At 43.3% G+C, this 21,108-nt stretch overlaps 1 protein-coding gene across 1 annotated transcript in view; it reads left to right on the top strand.

Annotated features, from left to right (window-relative positions):
* Positions 1 to 21,108, top strand: part of PLA2G4E (phospholipase A2 group IVE) — a 67,421-nt gene that overhangs the window by 1,010 nt on the left and 45,303 nt on the right. The gene's annotated exons all lie outside the window — the stretch shown is intronic.

The raw sequence follows: 21,108 nt of genomic DNA, 5'->3' as shown, positions 1-21,108 counted from the left end.
ATCTTCTTTATCCATTCATCTATCGATGGACATCTAGGCTCTTTCCATAGTTTGGCTATTGTGGACATTGCTGCTATAAACATCGGGGTGCACATACCCCTTCAGATCACTACATTTGTATCTTTGGGGCAAATAACCAGGAGTGCAACTGCTGGGTCGTAGGGTAGCTCTATTTTCAACTTTTTGAGAAACCTCTATACCATTTTCCAGAGTGGCTGCACCAGCTTGCATTCCCACCAACAGTGTAGGAGGGTTCCCCTTTCTCCACATCCCTGCCAACATCTGTCGTTTCCTGACTTGTTAATTTTAGCCATTCTGACTGGTGTGAGGTGGTATCTCATTGAGGTTTTGATTTGGATTTCCCTGATGCTGAGCGTTGTTGAGCACTTTTTCATGTGTCTGTTGGCCATTTGGATGTCTTCTTTGCAGAAACGTCTGTTCATGTCTTCTGCCCGTTTCTTGATTGGATTATTTGTTCTTTGGTGTTGAGTTTGATAAGTTCTTTATAGATTTTAGCCCTTTATCTGATATGTCATTTGCAAATATCTTCTCCCATTCTGTCAGTTTTGGTTTTGTTGACTGTTTCTTTTGCTGTGCAGAAGCTTTTTATCTTGGTGAAGTCCCAATAGTTCATTTTTGCCCTGCTTCCCTTGCCTTTGGCGATGTTTCTAGGAAGAAGATGCTGTGGCTGAGGTCAAAGAGGTTGCTGCCTGTGTTCTCAAGGATTTTGATGGATTCCTGTCTCACATTTAGGTCTTTCATCCATTTGAGTCTATTTTTGTGTGTGGTGTAAGGAGATGGTCCAGTTTCATTCTTCTGCATGTGGCTGTCCAATTTTCCCAATACCATTTGTTGAAGAGACTATCTTTTTTCCAGTGGACATTCTTTCCTGCTTTGTTGAAGATTAGTTGACCATAGAGTTGAGGGTCCATTTCTGGGTTCTCTATTCTGTTCCATTGATCTATGTGTCTGTTTTTGTGCCAGTACCATACTCTCTTGATTACAGCTTTGCAATAGAGCTTGAGGTCCAGAATTGTGGTGCCACCAGCTTTGCTTTTCTTTTTCAACATTCCTCTGGCTATTCGGGGTCTTTTCTGGTTCCATACAAATTTTAGGATTATTTTTTCCATTTCTTTGAAAAAAGTGGATGGTATTTTGATAAGGATTGCATTAAATGTGTAGATTGGGGTGTGGGGATGGGTTAGCCTAGTGATGGGTATTAAAGAGGGCATGTTCTGCATGGAGCACTGGGTGTTATGCACAAACAATGAGTCATGGAACACTACATCAAAATTAATGATGTAATGTATGGTGATTAACATAACAATAAAATTAAAATATATATATATGACAAGAGAATTTACAAAAAAAATAATAAATAAATAAATAAATGTGTAGATTGCTCTAGTTAGCATTGACATCTTCACAATATTTGTTCTTCCAATCCATGAGCATAGAACGTTTTTCCATTTCTTTGTGTCTTCCTCAATTTCTTTCATGAGTATTTTATAGTTTTCTGAGTACAGATTCTTTGCCTCTTTGGTTAGATTTATTCCTAGGTATCTTTTGGTTTTTGGTGCAATTGTAAATGGGATTGACTCCTTAATTTCTCTTTCTTCTGTCTTGTTGTTTGTGTATAGAAATGCAACTGATTTCTGTGCATTGATTTTATATTCTGCCACTTTACTGAATTCCTGTATGCATTCTAGCAGTTTTGGGGTGGAGTCTTTTGGGTTTTCCACATAAAGTATCATATCATCTGCAAAGAGTGAGAGTTTGACTTCTTTTTTGCCAATTCAGATGCTTTTTATTTCTTTTTGTTGTCTGATTACTGTGGCTAGGGCTTCTAGTACTATGTTGAATAGCAGTGGTGATAGTGGACATCTGTGTCGTATTCCTGACCTTAGGGGGAAAGCTTTCAGTTTGTCCCCACTGAGAATGATATTCGCTATGAGTTTTTCATAGATGGCTTTTATGATATTGAGGTATGTAGCCTCTATCCCTATACTCTGAAGAGTTTTGATCAAGAAAGGATGCTGTACTTTGTAAAATGCTTTTTCTGCATCTATTGAGAGGATCATATGGTTCTTGTTCTTTTATTAACGTATTGGATCACATTGATTGATTTGTGGATGTTGAACCAACCTTGCAGCCCAGGAATAAATCCCGCTTGGTCGTGGTGAATAATCCTTTTAATGTACTATTGGATCCTATTGGCTAGGATTTTGGTGAGAATTTTTGCATCCATGTTCATCAGGGCTATTGGTCTGTAATTCTCCTTTTTGATGGGGTCTTTGTCTGATTTTGGGTCAAGGTAATGCTGGCCTCATAAAATGAGTTTGGAAGTTTTCCTTCCATTTCTATTTTTTGGAACAGTTTCAGGAGAATAGGTATTAATTCTTCTTTAAATGTTTGGTAGAATTCCCCTGGGAAGCCATCTGGCCCTGGGCTCTTGTTTGTTGGAAGATTTTTGATGACTGCTTCAATTTCCTTAGTGGTTATAGGTCTGTTCAGGTTTTCTATTTCTTCCTGGTTCAGTCTTGGTAGTTGATACACCTCTAGGAGTGCATCCATTTCTTCCAGATTACCTAATTTGCTGGCATATAGTTACTCATAATATTTTCTTATAATTGTTTGCATTTCTTTGGTGTTGGTTGTGATCTCTCCTCTTTCATTCATGATTTTATTTATTTGGGTCATTTCTCTTTTCTTTTTGATAAGTCTGGGCAGGGGTTTATCAATCTTATTAATTCTTTCAAAGAACCAGCTCCTAGTTTTGTTGATCTGTTCTACTGTTCTTTTGGTTTTTATTTCATTGATTTCTGCTCTGATCTTTATTATTTCTCTTCTCCTGCTGAGTTTATGCTTTATTTGCTGTTCTTTTTCCAGCTCCTTTAGGTGTAGAGTTAGGTTGTGTATTTGAAAACTTTCTTGTCTCTTGAGAAAGGCTTGTATTGCTATATACTTTCCTCTTAGGACCGCCTTTGCTGCATCCCAAAGATTTTGAACACTTGTGTTTTCATTTTCATTTGTTTCCATTAATTTTTTAAATTCTTCTTTAATATCCTCGTTGACCCATTCATTCTTTAGTAGGATGCTCTTTAGTCTCTATATATTTGAGTCCTTTCCGACTTTCCTCTTGTGATTGCGTTCTAGTTTCAAAGCACTGTGGTCCGAAAATATGCAGGGAATGATCCCAGTCTTTTGGTACAGGTTGAGACCCGATTTGTGACCTAGGATGTGATCTATTCTGGAGAATGTTCCAAGGGCACTAGAGAAGAATGTGTATTCTATTGTTTTGGGATGGAATGTTCTGAATATATCTGTGAAGTCCATTTGGTCCCGTGTGTCATTTAAAGTCTTTATTTCCTTGTTGATCTTTTGCTTAGATGATCTGTCCATTTCAGTGAGGGGTGTGTTAAAGTCCCCTACTAGGGTGCCTGGGTGGCTCAGTTGGTTAAGCAACTGCCTTCAGCTCAGGTCATGATCCTGGAGTCCTGGGATTGAATCCCGCATCGGGCTCCCTGCTCAGCAGGGAGTCTGCTTCTCCCTCTGACCTTCTTCCCTCTCATACTCTCTCTCTACCATTCTCTCTCTCTCTCTCTCTCAATAAATAAAAATCTTAAAAAAAAAAGAAAATATCCTCTTTAAAAAATAAATAAATAAAAATAAAGTCCCCTACTATTATTGTATTGTTGTAGATGTATTTCTTTGATTTTCTTATTAATTGGCTTATATAATTGGCTGCTCCCATGTTAGGGGCATAGATATTTACAATTGTTAGATCTTCTTGTTGGATAGACCCTTTAAGTATGATATAGTGTCCTTCCTCATCTCTTATTACAGTCTTTGGTTTAAAATCTAATTTGTCTGATATAAGGATTGCCACCCCAGCTTTCTTTTGGTGTCCATTAGCATGGTAAATGATTCACCATCCCCTCAATTTCAATATGGAGGTGTCTTTGTGTCTAAAATGAGTCTCTTGCAGGCAGCATATCAATGGGTCTTGCTTTTCTATCCAATCTGATACGCTCTGCTTTTGAATGGGGCATTTAGCCCATTTACATTCAGGGTAACTATTGAAAGATATGAATTTAGTGCCATTGTATTGCCTGTAAGGTGACTGTTACTGTATATTGTCTCTGTTCCTTTCTGGTTTATGTTACTTTAAGGCTCTCTCTTTGCTTAGAGGACCCCTTTCAATATTTCTTGTAGGGCTGGTTTCGTGTTTGCAAATTCTTTTAGTTTTTGTTTGTCCTGGAAGCGTTTTATCTCTCCTTCTATTTTCTTTTTCTTTCTTTCTTTCTTTTTTTTTTTCTCCTTCTATTTTCAATGACAACCTAGCTGGAAATAGTATTCTTGGCTGCATATTTTTCTCATTTAGTGCTCTAAATATATCATGCCAGTCCTTTCTGGCATGCCAGGTCTCTATGGATAGGTCTTTTGCCAATCTAACATTTCTACCATTGTAGGTTACAGACCTCTTGTCCCGAGCTGCTTTCAGGATTTTCTCTTTGTCTCAGAGACTTGTAAGTTTTACTATTAGATGTCAGGATGTTGACCTATTTTTATTGATTTTGGGGGGAGTTCTCTGTGCGTCCTGGATTTTGATGCCTGTTTCCTTCCCCCAAATTAGGTAAATTCTCTGCTATAATTTGCTCCAGTATACCTTCTGCCCCTCTCTCTCTTTCTTCTTCTTCTGGGATCCCAATTATTATAATATTGTTTAGTCTTATGGTATCACTTATCTCCTGAATTCTGCCCTCTTGATCCAGTAGTTGTTTATCTCTCTTTTTCTTAGCTTCTTTCTTCTCCATCATTTGGTCTTCTATATCACTAATTCTCTCTTCTGCCTAATTTATCCTAGGAGTTAGAGACTCCATTTTTTTTTTTATAGCACCTCATTAATAGCCTTTTTGATTTCGACTTGGTTAGATTTTAGTTCTTTTATTTCTCCAGAGAGGGTTTCTCTAGTATCCTCCATGCTTTTTTCAAGCCCAGCTAGTATATTTATAATCGTCATTCTGAACTCTAGTTCTGACATCTTACTAATGTCCGTAGTGATTAGGTCCCTGGCAGTCGGTACTGCCTCTTGCTCTTTTTTTTTGAGTTGTTTTTCCGTCTTGTCATTTTGTCCAGAGGAGAATAGATGAATGAGAGAACAAAATGCTAACAGGATAACAACGACCCCAGAAAAATATACACTAAACAAATCAGAAGCGATCTGAAACTGGGGGGAAAGAAAGAAAAAAGAAAAAAAAAGAATATGATCAAATATGATCAGGCTGGTGAATAGTTCAGTGCCACACACTAGATTCTGGGCATATTTTGGTCTGTTAGAAGAAACTGCATCCCAAAATTTCAAAGAAAGAAAAACTTATATATGCACAAAAATAAAGGTAAATATGATGAAGGGATAGAATATGACTGTAAAGATGAAAATTATAAAAGATTTTATAAAAGGAATTAATAAGTAAGATAAGTTGGTTGAAAAATGAAAGAAGAGAAATTAAAAAAAAAAGGAAGAGACTGTGATCAGGCAGGAGACTAGAACAAAGGCATACAGTAGAAATTTAGGGTATATTTTGGTCTGTTAGAAGAAACTGTATCCCAAAATTTTAAAGAGAGAACAACTTATATATATACCAAAAATAGGGTTAACTACAATGAAGGGATAGAATATGACTCTAAAAATGAAAAATAAAAAAGATTTTTTAAAAAGGGATTGATAAGATGTTGGTTGAAAAAGGGAAAAAGAAAAATTAAAAAAAGAGAAAAAGTAAAAAAAGAAAATTATAAAAATTATAAAAATTATCTTTGAGAGACTAAAGCATCATGGGAAAAAAGCCATGGATTCTATGTGCAGTATTCCCCTAGTGCTGGAGTTCTGCTGTTCTCATTGATCGGTAAACTTGGTCTTGGCTGGCTGTTCGAGCTGATCTTCTGGGGGAGGGGCCTGTTGCCGTGGTTCCCAAATGTCTTTGCCGGAGGCGGAAGTGCCCCGCCCTTGTCGGTCCGGGCTAAGCAATCTGCTCGGGTTTGCTCTTGGGAGCTTTTGTTCCCTGCAAGCTTTCCCTACAGCTTTGGAGGACGACATTGAAATGGCGGCTTCCCAATCTCCGCCCCAGAGGAGCCAAGAACTCGGGGCCCCTCTCCTCAGTGCGCCCCCAGAGAAAAGCAGTCAGTCACTCCCTTCTCCCCGGTCTCCAGCCGCACTCCGTGCTCACCCGGCCTGTGACCGAGCATTTCTATCTCTGGCACCTGACCCCGTGTGGAGTCTCCAAACCCAGCAGATCCCTGCGGTGCGCTCCCGCGCCGCTCCTCCCCGGGGAGGAAGGGGAGTCTCCCCGGATCTGACGCTTGTTGGGTCCCTGCTGGAGGAGCAGTGGCCCGATTGTCACCGATCACAGTTTATGGCAACCCTGAGCGGAGAGCCCGTGCCTCGGCTCCATCTCTGCAGCCGGCTTCCCCGCTCCGATACCTGGGAGCTCTGCTGCACTCAGGCACCCCCGGTCTTTCTGTGACCCCGAGGGTCCTGAGAGCATATTGTCCCGCGAGGGTTCCACCCCCCCGCTTAGCCACTGCAGCGATGTCCCTCCGCGGATCCGCTTCTAAAAGGTCCGATTTTGTGCTCCGCGGCTCTATCACTTGCCAGAAGCGGCCGAAGGAGGCCCCCTCCCCCCCCGTCTATCCTCCCAAATATCGCCTCGTATTCACTTCTCCGCACGTCCTACTTTGGAAGACATTTGTATTACTACGATACTAGGAGAGTGGACACAGAGGTAGCAGGGTGCGTGACACATAGCAGACGCTCAAACCGTGCAATAGCAAAGACAGGGCGGGGTCGTAAATGTTGGGGGGAATGTGCTGAATCGGCCTTCCTCAGGAGCCCCACCTATTGATAGTGAAGAGAAAAGCTTGAATAGATAAATGCTGTTGGTAATTTAGTGGGCTACAAAAATTGAACAGTGTCTTTAGGTAGTTATCAGTGGATCCAGATCTGCCCACCAGCTTCTACTGTGGGTGTGCATGTGAGGTTGGAGGTGCCCAGCAGTTGGAGAGGAGGCAGTGTTCTTGTGTCCCTCTGGCAGCTACGGTCTCGGCAGAGGCTCCAGGCTGAGCTCTGCAGGGGAAAGCCTCTTCCTTCTGTGGGCCTTGGCCTCGCTCATAGGGAGCACTGGCCATGGTGGTCCCTTGGCCTCCTATGGACCCCTCTGTCCCTGCCTCACCCTCTGTCTGGCCCCAGGGTTGGTGGGTCGATCCTGGGCCTTGACCATAGGGTCCCCTTGCCTGGCCCCAGTAGGCTCCACTTCATAGTTGTGGTGGTCAACCAGCATCCACCACACAAGGCAATGAGGGCTACTTGGGGGGATGACCGATCCTCCCAAGGACACCACTCTACCTCTTGACCAGACTGACTGCCCCATAGAATCACTAGGACCCCTGCCATTGACTCCTGTCAGAGTCGAAAGTGAAGAGTGGTCAAGGGTCCCGCCCTGGTGCTTCCCTCAACCTCCCTGCCCCACACCCTTCCCACCCTTCCTGTAATCCCCCAGTCCTCAGTGAGCAGGCTTTCTTCCCCTTTTCCTGACTCTATCTCCTTTCCAGAAGTCTCTGTGGTCCAATAGGCGACTCCTGCTCCTAATATGCTGCCGTGGGTGGAGATCCGGTCAGCTCTGGCCCTGACAGAGAGGTAATAAAAATTACCCTGGTATCAGAAACCTCCTGATTCACACTGAGAGGCGGCTGGCCATTAAAAGATAATGGTTCAATATCTGTGGGAGTGTTGTCCTCCCTGGTGTGGTGGAGCTTGGGCTGTGGAGTCACACTAGGGTTCGATACCTTTTTCTGTCCTTTGCCAGCCCTGTGACCTTAGACTAGTTTCTTAACCTCTTAAGACTTGAGTTTCTTCACCTAAGGAGAAAAAAATGATGAGGAGTAAATAGCATGCTTAGCAGACCGTTGGAACGGATGAGGTTGGAGCAATGTTGACCATTAGTGACTGTATGATTCTTTCTGCCCTTTTGCCCTCGTCATGCCCATGCCCGACGTGGTTCAGCAATGAGGCCACATGATTGAGAAAGAGGCAACCACACAAAGGCATTGTATTTAATCTTAATATTTTCATTTTTTTATATATATAAAATCATTTCAAAAAATGTTTGGAAACACAAAGGAAAAATCCATCATAATCCCTGAATACAATAATTGTCCCTTTTAGTCTTTTTTCTTCTTAGATACTGTTGATAGAGTGGTGCTTATAATATTTATACCAGACCTATGTCCAGGGTTTTTTTTTTTTCTTAACCTAAAATTATAGTCATAAATATTTTCTAGGTTGATACTTAAGTTTCACAACTGTCACTTCAATGGCTGAATCCTATTCCATTGTGTGCCGGTACTATAATTTATTAAGATTTATGGTGAAATGCTAGAGTTTTTATAGGTGCTTTATTTTTGCAAACTTGTGTGGAATTTCTCAGAAACTGGTCAGTTGGTCATTCCCTAAGACCTTCTGAAATATTTGAACAAGATATGAAGAAACAGAGTTCTGTAAGAGGGGGTTTAATGTTAGGGAGTGCATGTATTGGCGGGGGCACATATTTTTGGGGAGAATGTGTGTGTATTTGGTGACAGAGAAGTCCTTGATTACTTATACGGCAAATTTAGTGGGAACCACAAGGACCCACCAATCTTCAAATAGCTCCTCTTCTGCCCTCCATTTTGGTCCTGGAAGGGTTTCCCTCCAGGACCACCATGTGGATTTTGTCTTTGTTTTTCCAGAGCCTCCTTAGAGGCCAGCATCACTGGGTAGCATATTGTCATCCAGCAATACTTCAGCAAACATCAGTTTATCAGACTAGTTGTAAATCAGTTTTCAGAGTCACCATATCCTGCTCTGCATTCTTAGGTAACTCTTCCTCTGGCTTGCTAACATATCTCTCATCTCAAGAAGACCAGGAATCACATCCAAAGTATTTATTCATTCGTTGAACAAATATTTATTGAGCTCCCACTGTGTTCCTAGTGTTGTTCTAGGAGGGAGATAGAGCCCTGAGCAGGTCAGACAAGATCCAGCTCTCTTCAAACTTACATTCTAATGGGGGAGACAGACAATAAGCAAATGGGTAACCATTTCTGTGTCACAGGTAACAGAACAAAATATGCGATCATGAGGGACCAGCAGCAGGGAGGGGACATCAATAGGATTGTAACATTTAAACCCAGACCTGAACCATGAGAAGACTGATGGGAAAATGTTCCAAAGAGAGAGCAAATTCTAAGTGCAAAGGCCCTGAGGCAGGTACAAGGTTGATCTGTTCTGGAAACAGAAAACCAGTGTGTGGGGGGAGAAGAGAGCAGGGAAAGAGGAGAAGAAGTCAGTGGTAGAAACCGAGGTCAGAGCCTTATGCTGGCCCCGATACCACAGAGGCAGCTTTCGTGTTGTTCTGAAGTAGTGGGGGGCCACCGGAGGATTTTCATCGGAGGGGCGGCTTTATCTGATTTGTGTTTCACACAGATGGCTTTGGCTGGTCTGTGGAGAACGGGCTGCCTGGCAGACGAGAGGGGAAATAGCGAGGCAAGTGAGGAGGCATCTGCTGTAGTCCAGGAGGACTTTGGGGTGGTCACGGTAGACAGTAGAAGTGGACAGATTCTGGATTTTTCTGGAGGTGGGACTTATAGGACTTACTGTTGCTTGGATGTGGAATGAGGAATCAGTGATGCCTCCTAGGTTTTGCCTTAAGAAGTGGAGGGGGGTACCCGTACTCGGCTGGGGAGCACCAAGGTAGAAATGGGTCCAGGGTAGAGCGGACTGGAGGTGTCTGTCTTGGACATTTTAAATGTAAGATGCCGGATATACACCCAAGTAGAGATGTCAGGTGGGCAGTTGAAACTACAAGTCTGGGACTCAGGAGCTAGGGTAGGGAGATAATCTGTTTGAATATATAAAGCAGAGTATAGATGGTTTTTAAGGCCAGAGAGCTGGATGGGATCTCCAAACGATGGGGTGAAGAGACGGAAGAGAAGAGGCATATGTCTATGCCCTCCTGCTCCCTACCTTCTGGATGCCTGGCGGAAGCAGGGGAGCCGCCAGAGGGGACTGAGAAAGAAGAGCCCATGAGGCTGGAAGACACCAAGGAGGAGGTGGTGTCCTGGGAGCCCAGAGACTTGCTCTATAAATGCCCCATACTGTTATCGGAGCAGGTTGTCGGTAAAAAGCACAGGCTTTGTGCCACTTACTCATGTCCCGTCTGGCACAGACCTGGAACATTGAGAGATGGGCCACTGGCTGGCTGGCTGGCTAGCTGGCAAGAGCCACATGGCTCCCACTATCTCTGACATCAAGGCTGATACCTCCAGCAGGCTGCAGAGCCCTGGCGAAATCAGGCCCCACCCTCGCCCCTTCCCTACTCCCGTCACACGCCCTGTGGCCCAGTAGGGCTCGCTCGCTCGGTGCCGCCCACCTGGCATGAGGCAAGCTCTTTCCCACCTCTTCTGGATTCTGCTCTTTCCCCTCCTGGACAGCCCTTCTCTCCTCCTGCTGCTTTTCCTTCCAGGCCTACTCGAGGCTCAGTTCCCCAGCCTCTCCCCGCCTGCCTCCCACTTTGCTATTTGGTAGCTCTCCCTTCAGGACCACCCCTATGGTTACACGTTTCCCTGCCAGGTGGCGGAAGCCCACTGGACACCCCTTCCCCTCCCTTCATATCTAACCCATCTTCCTCCTGCGTAGGGTCCGGCCCAACATCCCTCTCAAGTCCCACCACTTCTCTCCATTTCTGCCCCTTGCCCTGGCCCAATTCACCATTTCCCATCTGACCCACTGCAACCCAACTTCCCACCTCCCAGTCTTGTCCCCTCCATTCCGCCCACGGTAGCCAGTGACCATGTTCACATCACTTCTCCACTTAATATCCGTCAATGGCATCCAGTCTCTTAAGATAAAATACCAAATCCTTGCCAAATCTTCAGGACCTCATGTGATTCAGCCAACTGCCCACCTTCCCAGGCATTTCTCACTTCGTCACTCCCTACTTAGAATGCTCCAGACACACACCTTCAGCTCCTAAATGCACCAGCTTTTACCACCACTCGGCATGCTGTGCCTGCAGCCCATGTGGGGCTAACTCTGATCTTTCTTCAGGTTTAGCTTAAAGGCTGCTTCCTCCAAGAGCTCATCCCTGACTCTTCCCCCAGGCAAAATCCGGTACCCTCCGCCAGAGTCTTTAATAACACCCTGTGCTTTTCCTTGATCAGACTTACCAGAATTTATTATTATAAATTGCTTTCCACTTATTTGTTCATTGCCTAGCAACTGTACTTCACTGCTCCACAAGAGCAGGTGCCACATCGGACTTGACCCTCAGAACCTACAGTATGGCATAGCGTCTAGCATTAACAGGTGCTCAAAGGTCATTGCCATCAATGAGCAAAGCTTCCCTTGACTTCTCTTGCTCAAACTGACTCTTAGCTTCTTTGCCTTTAGTTAGTTCTTCCCAATCTATTTGTCTCATAGCAGAAGCATTAAAAATAGCAATAGCTACAATATATTAAGGTTTACTATATGCCGGACTCTGCATGCCTGTCGTGTGTGTGTGTGTGTGTGTGTGTGTGTGTGTGTGTGTGTGTGTGTTCACAATAATCCTGTGAAATAGATACTATTAACCCCATTTTACAGATTAGGAGAATGAGTTTCAGAGAAAGTCATCTCCTAATGCTATGCAGCTAGTAAGTGTCACAGGCAAGATATGAATTCAGGCCTCTCGGACTCCAAAACTCTTATTCTTTCCTCTACATTTGTCTGTGTGGGTGTTGTCTCCAGCTAGTCTGTGAAATTTTGTTGTTGTTGTAAGTGTTTTGTTAGTGGCCTCTTTGGTTTGTGGTGGTTGCTGTTTTTTTGTTTTGTTTTGGTTTGGTTTGGTTTGGGTTTTTTTTTGTTTTGTTTTGTTTTCGGTATCTTCCACCTCTACGCTGCACATCCCCATAAGTACCTGTCATTTATGTGCCGTCCTATGATGAGTGCGTCAGCAGGCAGGTGAGAGCCATGCAGGACAAAGTTTTCCAGATGTCTGTCGGAGCTGCCCTGGGAGGCGAGGGCCGGGGCTGGGTCTAAGAAAGGCGGGGCAGATGGCCATCTACAGGACCTGACTTATGGGGACCTAAAGACCCACCGTCTCCTAACTCTCCCATACCAGGCCAGACTGGCCTTGTCCCAGCCTCTCCTCCCTGCCCAGTGAAATTCCCATCCCGGGAGTTGCTTACACGTTAGGCGACAAGGGCTGACCTGACCTTCAGAAGGCCTCTCCCTCAGACGTTTCAAGCTGCTGAAGGGGTTAGTGGCCTGTCCCCTGGATCAAGGGCGTGGCTGGATAGCGAGTAACACAATCTCAAAGCTCAAGCAGATCATCTAGGTTCTAGAGCCATCTCCTGCACAATAGAGAAATCTCTTCTGTGCTCCCAGGCAGGTACCCCTTGCATAATTCCAGCAATGGAAATTTCATACCTCCCATGTGACCAAGTTCTTTCTTACACTGAGGTCATGTTTACCCACCCACAAAGGCCCATTTCCACCACCAGGTGTGACACATCAGTCTAATCCTTTTCTGTACTTGACAGCCCTTTACGTACCCTGAGTTAGTTTCCATGTTTGGCAGTTGGCAGGACCCTGCTGTCCTGGGCTCTGCTTTGTGCTCCAGTCAAGTTTTCAGTGATCCTTGGCTTTGCTCCCTGCCTCATCCCGTCGTGGTTGTTCCAGCTGCGGGAAAAGAGGAGGATCCAGATGGTGAGCAGTAGGCCAGCTGCTTGGTGGGAGGAGGAGAGGGCCTCTGAGCACTTAAGGAAAAATTCATCCCTGACCTTGTCCTTGCTCAATGCTTCCTGGGCTACTCTCGGAGAATAGGCCCAAGAGAATACACCTGCGTACTTTTTACAATTAACATATGTAAATATCCGGTATGGTGACAGCGTGGAATAAGCTTGAAATCCAGTAGTTTTCCTTCCCTTGTCTCTTTATTATTCAACACATAAGTTATTTAACACACAATCACTTTATTTATTTAACATATAGTAATCCTACTTTTTTAAAAACTTGGTTTTCTGTGAAGAACATGTAAGATATGTTCAGGATAAGTACTAGAAAATTTTTAAAGTTTAATAAAGAAAATAAACATTCCCAATAATCTCATCATCCAGAGATAACTTCTTGAACCCTCACAAGATTTCCTTTTAGGGGCGCCTGGGTGGCTCAGTTGGTCGAGTGACTGCCTTCAGCTCAGGTCATGATCCCGGAGTACTGGGATCGAGTCCCACATCAGGCTCCCTGCTCAGCAGGGAGTCTGCTTCTCCCTCTGACCCTACCCCCTCTTGTGCTCTCTCTCTCTCTCACTCTCTCTCTCAAATGAATAAAATTTAAAAAAAGATTTCCTTTCAGTTCCTTTTTTAGGCACATAGATACATAGAAATCAGTTTTATTTATATATACATGAAATATTGAGCTCATATTGCAAAAGTTTTCTACCTATCAGCAAATAGTAATCGTTTTCCTTTGCCATTAGAAAAAAAAGATTTTTAAAAATGGCGACAATTATCATCACATCATCTAAGTGTGATCATATCCGCCAATTTCTCTGAGATGCTGTATTACCTCAAAGCCTAGAAAACATGTCTTTAATATCCAAACTACAATGATCCCTCTCTCCACTTTGCCAAGTTGGCAGACATTTCAGTTATTTCCCCAAGATTTCTCTCCAAGCAACTCAGAGAATTCCCAAGCTGTTGTCCTTGTCCATGAGCTGGTTCCCCTATCACTTTTCTGCTAACTCTAGACTTCTCTACAGAAGTATCTCTGCTGATTCGCCCAGGTGAAGGAATGCACCTGCCTGGTCAAGATTAATGAGGAGAATTCCCCCAGAAAAGTTACCAGGTTATCAACTATCACTTGGTAATAAGGCTCTCTCAACCCCCCCACACAGGGAATCAGTGCCCCCCCCCCAGATAGACCCATGGCAGCAAGGTGAACAAAGAAGTTTCAACATTATTCCTGTGCCTTAGATTTCAGTAAGCTAGGCCCTAATACTGAGTCCCAGACACCAGTCCAACCTTCTCTCATTTCTATGGGCATTTCCTCCCTGGGACTCCCAATGTCCTTCCCTGCCATCTGACCTCAATGGGTCTCTTGAGGTCTCTTCAGTTCATCATAGACATGTCAATAATTTGCATGTCAGTGGGTAGGGGTCAGGGTCCCAACCTCCTTTTTCCACCAGGGGGCTTCTCTGCTCCTACATAAATTTATGGACGCAACTGGATTCCTAAGAGAGAGTGCTACCCAGCTCCACCCAGCAACGCCCAAGGCCCAAAAGCCATGGCTGTATTAAGAAGGGAAAGACTGCTACCGCTGTTCATCAATGTCTTCTAAGGCATAATCCTTGTTAAGTTAACAACAACATGTTAAGCTAACAACCAACTGCCTCATGGACAAGGACAACATCCTGGGAATTCTCTGAGTTGCTTGGAGAGAAATCTTGGGGAAATACTGAAATCTCTGCCAATTTGGCGGAGAGGAGAGAGGGATCGTTGTAGTTTGGATATTAATGACATGTTTTCTAGGCTTTGAGGTAATACAGAATCAAAAATTGGCAGATATGATCACACTTAGATGATGTGATGATAATTGTTGCCATTTTTTAAAATCTTTTTTTTCCTAATGGCAAAGGAAAACGATTACTATTTGCTGATAGGTAGAACAGTTTTACAATATGAGCTCAATACTGAATGTTAAGCTAACAACCAACAACAAAAATGAAAGGCAGTTACAGGAATAATGCTACATCGAATATCTCTGAGGATTTGTACAAGAGTTTCTGTACAATCAATTCCTAGAAATAGAATTGTTGGATATAAGTTCATGCAAGTTTTAAATATTAATAAAGATTCCAAATTGCCCTCTAAAAAGTTTGTGCCAATTTACATTTTCTCAACAAAGTCTCGTAGAGTCTTCCCCACACCCTGACCAACACGAAGCCTTATCAACTTATCATCCTTGCCAATCTCATAGATGAAAAATGGCATCACTTTTTTGTTTTAATTTACATTCTTATTATTCGTGATAATCTCTTATAGGCTTACTGCATATTCCAATAATCCCGACTTTGTAAAACATTAGAATCACCAGGGAAACTTTTAAAAATCCCAGTGTCCAGGTCACATGTCACATCAAGTCCATCAGAATATCTGGGAGCCAGGCATCAATATTTGTTTAATGATCTCCAGGTTAATTCTAACATTTATCAAAGTTGGGGAGATGCTGAAATGGAGGAGCATGGGCATAACCATCAGTGTGTCTGTACTTTTTGTCAATTTTTCTATTGATTTGTTTGCTCTTTAGTATTTATTTGAAAGAGCTTTCTGTTTACTGGGAAAATTAGCCCTTCGTCATAACTTTGACGAATATTTTTACGAATTAAACTTTTAGTATTGTCTGTGGTTGTTTTGATACAGAGAAATTTAATAGGTCTATAGTCAGAATTATTGATTTGTTTCCTTCATTGCATCTCAGTTTTGGACCTCATTTCCTCACTAATGGTGATAAGACAATAACTAATTAGGTTATATTTAGTTTTGGAATTTATTTTAATGTAAAGAGTGCGGTATGGATCCAGCTTATTCTTTCTCCATATGGCAAAATCGTTATTTTTTTCAGAAAGTAGTTAATTTTCCAATATAATATTAGCGTGCCTGGGTGGTTCAGTTGGTTAGGTGTTTGCCTTTGGCTCAGGTGTTATCCCAGGGTCCGGGGATTGAGCCTGGGGTGGGGCGGGGCGGGCGGGGGGGGGGGGTCCCCTCCTCAGCAGGGAGCCTGCTTCTCCCTCTCCCTCTGCCCCTCCCCCTGCTTGTGCTCTCTCTCTCAAATAAATAAAATCTTTAAAAAACTTTTTTCCAATATAATTTTAAAAAATCCATCTTTCCCCTATTAATTTGTAATGCTATCATCTTCACACGTAACTTTCTTATTTCCCCTCAAGTTCACTTACTATATTTTCTTTGCTATCGTGTATGGGATCTCATTTTCTCTGGTGGTTATGATTTTTATGGGAAAATTTATGATTTTTGTTTATTTTTTTAATTAGCCATCCTTATTATGCCCTAAATTCAAATAGATACATGCATACATTCTCTTTATAGTTCTCTAGTGACTGCATAGAATTTAATCACAGGAATGTGCCACAATTTATATATTGATATTATCTACCAATATTGAACATTTGGATGATTTTCAACTCTTAACCATCAAAAATTTAGATGCAATTAACGTGTTTAAGCATGTAGCATTTTTTCTCTCAGTGTGAGTTTCCAAGAGTAGAATTACTTGGGCATGAATAGTTTTATAGCTTCTGATAATTCCTGCTGTATGCTATTAAATATTGATGGTCATTGGTTTGACTATGGTAAAGAAGGACTGAGGCAGGGGAATTGATAAAAAAAAAAAAAGTCCCAAGAATATGGGTGGGAGAAAGTAAAAGATCTTGAAAAGTTACCCAAGATTACTAATAATCAGGGATATACACATTAAAACCACAATGAGATACCGTTTCATACCCATTGGATTAGCATAACTCAGAAAGTCAGCCAATACTCCTGGGGATACCCCAGTGGGAACCCTCTTCCATGGTGATGGGAGTAGAAATCAGTAAAAATACTTTGGAGAACAATTTGGCAATATCCAGTAAAGTTGGTGGTAATATACCTTATAACCCAACAATTTCTACTTCCAGGGGGATATATACTAAAGAAACATGACAGGGCGCCTGGGTGGCTCAGTTGGTTAAGCGACTGCCTTCGGCTCAGGTCATCATCCTGGAGTCCCGGGATCGAGTCCCACATCGGGCTCCCTGCTCAGCACGGAGTCTGTTTCTCCCTCTGACCCTCTTCCCTCTCGTGCTCTCTATCTCTCATTCTCTCTCTCAAATAAATAAATAAAATCTTAAAAAAAATGACATGTACAGGAAATATACTAAAGAAACAGGACATGTACAGGAAATATACTAAAGAAACAGGACATGTACAGGAAAGCTCACAGTAGGGTTAGCGCTTCTACACACTTCATTGAATCTAAGCTACATCATTCTCTAAGGGAAAACATTGCCAATTATAGTATAACGTATCATTAGTTTTAATAAGTATCTCTTAATTCAGAGATTTTTAAATGTGAAAAAATGCATGCCTTAGACTTGATAAAATATAGTAATAATAAAAACTTAGACACAACTTCAATGTCTATCACACAAAAATGTGCAGTAAATTGTGGTATACTTTACAGCTATGAAAATGAATGAGTCAGATCTATACTTATCAACATAAGCAAGTTCTATAAACATAATGTCTAGTGGGGAAAAAAACCAAGTTGACTGTAGAATACATATCCTTTATGTGATACCACTTATATAAAGTTTACAACATGCAAAGTGATACAAAATGGAATACAGACATATTTAGAAAAAGAATAAAGAAACGCCTCAGAATGATGGCTAGAAATCCAGGATTGTGGCTACTCCCAGGAGAGAGGGGAAATGACCATGTGAGGGGCACACAGGGGACTTAACTCTGTTAACTTAACTCTGTTAATTTTTTACTCTGGGTAATGGATTTATGGATGTTCACTTTGTTACTCTCTATACATTTTGTATGTCATAAAATTGCTTAATACTTTTTTAAAAATTTTTTATTGTTATGTTAATCACCATATATTACATCATTAGTTTTTGATGTAGTGTTCCATGATTCATTGTTTGTGCATAACACCCAGTGCTCCATGCAGAATGTGCCCTCTTTAATACCCATCACCAGGCTAACCCATCCCCCTACCCCCCTCCCCTCTAGAACCCTCAGTTTGTTTTTCAGAGTCCATCGTCTCTCATGGTTCATCTCCCCCTCCAACTTACTCCCCTTCATTCTTCCCCTCCTGCTATCTTCTTCTTTTTCTTTTTTCTTAACATATGTTGCATTATTTGTTTCAGAAGTACAGATCTGTGATTCAACAGTCTTGCACAATTCACAGCGCTCACCATAGCACATACCCTCCCCAATGTCTATCACCCAGCCACCCCATCCCTCCCACCCCCCACCACTCCAGCAACCCTCAGTTTGTTTCCTGAGATTAAGAATTCCTCATATCAGTGAGGTCATATGATACATGTCTTTCTCTGATTGACTTATTTCATTCAGCATAACACCCTCCAGTTCTATCCACGTCGTTGCAAATGGCAAGATCTCATTCCTTTTGATGGCTGCATAATATTCCTGTGTGTGTGTGTGTGTGTGTGTGTGTGTGTGTGTGTGTGTGTGTGTGTGTGTATACCACATCTTCTTTATCCATTCATCTGTCGATGGACATCTTGGCTCTTTCCACAGTTTGGCTATTGTGGACATTGCTGCTATAAACATTGGGGTGCACGTACCCCTTGCTTAATACTTTTTTAAAAGGAGAAATTCAAATTAGAAACTAAGCCGGGGAAGGTGTGCTCTGCTGGGAGGCTGATTCATGTGGGCACGAAAGCCATTTCTCCCTCCCTCCTCCCATCCTCTCCCAGCTGGATGTCCTTGGGTTAAAAGGTCATCCTGAAGGTCAAGTGTTGAGCTCCTTTGTGAATTCTTATCCCAACTTGCTTAGGATATGATTTCCATTTCCTGGGGTCTTTCTGCTATCTGTTTCTTCCTATGCATTATCTCCGGGCCTGCCCCATCCTGCCTGCCTTTCCCTTCCGTCAACTCAGCCTTACTCACTGGGGAAGGATGGCTGCCTCTTTCCACTCCCAGCCGGAACAAGGAAGAATCATAATTCCCATGATTAAATTCTATGCAGTCACTAGAGAGCTCTTGCCCCCGCTCTAGGCAGGGACAGTAACCAATGCTCTCTCTCCATTCCAGTTTACCTGGTATTGAAATGGAATGATGAAGGCAATGGTTGGTCCTCCTATGACTAGGAAAGGCTTTGCCTATACAGGGATGTCACAAAGGCAAAAGGTATGTGCGTGGGAGGTAGAAGTATTATAGGGTTGACTTCCAGAGTCAAGGACCAACAAGAGATCTCAGCAAATCCTTGAAACAAGAGGAGGGATGGGAGCAGCTGAGAGAAAGCACTTGAAAGAGTTCTTCCCCATTATCCCCAAAAGAGACCCCTGAAGAGAAAAGCACAGACATGTACCTCCTACTCTAATGTGTCCTGGAGGAGATATGGTTTCCCTAATCTAAAGACATAAAGGACTCAGTTCAGGAGACAGAGGATACAACCCCGGGTAGTCCTCCCCTCCCTTCTCCCTGATGGAGAGCCCCAAGTAGAGTCCTGCCACAGAGGTGGTGGCCAGGTGTATTAGTCAGAACCCCTTCAGTCATAAGTGGCAGAGTAACAGAAGCTGGATTCAAGTAAGTACAAGGTCTGTTGGGTCAGAGGATGTCTTTATTGTCTCATGTAATTGGTAAGTCCAAGGAATGGGTGGGCTTCAGGCATAGCTGGATCTAGTGGTCCAGACCACATCCTCAGAACTTTCTCTTTTTCTCCGTATCTCTCAACTTTGCTTTTTTTCTATGTCAGCTTAGTTTCTTATGCTAAGCCCTTCTATGGGGTGATGTCTCAAAGCTTACATCTTCCTTAGAGTTCATTACCTACAGAAAAGAATAATATCTTTTTCTCCCTCCCACTAGTCTTCCTCTTCCCCCATATAATCCTAAAAAAGAAGAAGCAGGAAAAGATCTAATTGTTCCTGAACCAATCTCTGAATCTAAGGGGATGGGAATGCTGACTAGCCAGGCTGGCCAGGGCCCCACCTCTGAGGAAAGAGGAAGATTCCCCATGATTGACAACTCCATAAAATCCCAAATGTGCTTGTATCAGAAGAAGGGGAAAGGAATTCTGGGGGTCATTATGTCCACATACCAGGATCCCACACACAGACTCAATTGCCTCTTAACCTCAGAACTGGCTTGAATACGTGAAATTGTTCCATATAGATTTTGTTTAAATACTGCAAAACAAAACCAGAATACAGTCAAATTATTTTTATCTCAAATAATTATAAATCTAGGAGTAATTATAAATATTCATAAATACAAAGAATTACAAATTGCAGGTGTGGCACACCAGGTTTGTCTCTGCTTTAAAAAGTCTTATCAAGGGGCCCCCTGGGTGGTACAATCGGTTGATCTTCCAACTCTTGGTTTCAGTTCAGGTCGTGATCTCAGGATCATGGGCTCCAGCCCCACACTGAGCCCTATGTCAGGCTTGGAGCTCAGCAAGGAGTCTGCAGAACTTTCTCTCTCCCTCTCCCTCTGTCCCTCCCCACTCTCTCGCTCTCTCTCTCTCTCTCTCTCTCAAGGGAATAAATAAATCTTTAAAAAAATTTTTTTTCAAGAAAAGTTAGAAATAATGTAGCCAATCATCCTGGTTTGCCCAGGAGTCTCGTTTTAGCACTGAAAGTCCCTTGTCCCAGGAAACCCCTCATTCCTTGGTCAACCGGGTCATTTGGTCACCCTAATTGAGCCTTTAGTTATTGTTTGTAGCAAACGGGAGCTAAGGGCTCCAAGCCAGGTACAACAGAGGCCTGGTCTGCACTATTGGAGCCCAGAGTCCTTCCCTCTGAGGATTTGCATCACCAGAAAGAGGACTGGCACCCCCTACTCCCACCCACCACACCCCTACAAAGGCATGTGCACAGAGGGAAGAGGGAGGTGTCACCTGCACTCGGCAGGAGATGGCTACAAGGCTGCCAACTCCCACACACTCAGGACATGAGGCCTGAGCCCAGCCCCCTCCAGGGCCCACTCTGGACAGAGCTGGAGGACCCAGCTAGCAGCAGGAGGCGGCTCTCCCAGAGGGCTGGAGGCAGGTGGGGAGAGGGCTCCCACCCCTCTGCTCCTCACAGACCCAAGGGCCCCTTCTGCCTACTGTGCTTGGGTCACCCCCATCTTCAGCCTCGCCCAGGCACAGCCTGGATTATAACGACCCAACTGCAGAGTCGGCCCCAAGGGCGGCCCCACCCACCCCACCGCCAGGAATGCCCTTTGGCCCAGTGCAGCTTCCCGGCAGCGCCCCTCTGCTCTCCAGGCCTGGGCCCTGAA

The sequence above is a fragment of the Callorhinus ursinus genome, unplaced genomic scaffold (assembly GCF_003265705.2).
Source record: "Callorhinus ursinus isolate GAN/ISIS: 27379988/994484 unplaced genomic scaffold, GSC_fseal_2.0 scaffold25, whole genome shotgun sequence".
In the NCBI taxonomy this organism is placed as follows: Eukaryota; Metazoa; Chordata; class Mammalia; order Carnivora; family Otariidae; genus Callorhinus; species Callorhinus ursinus.
The sequence above is the reverse complement of the archived record's forward strand: the minus strand, read 5'-3'. Positions and strand labels throughout refer to the sequence as shown.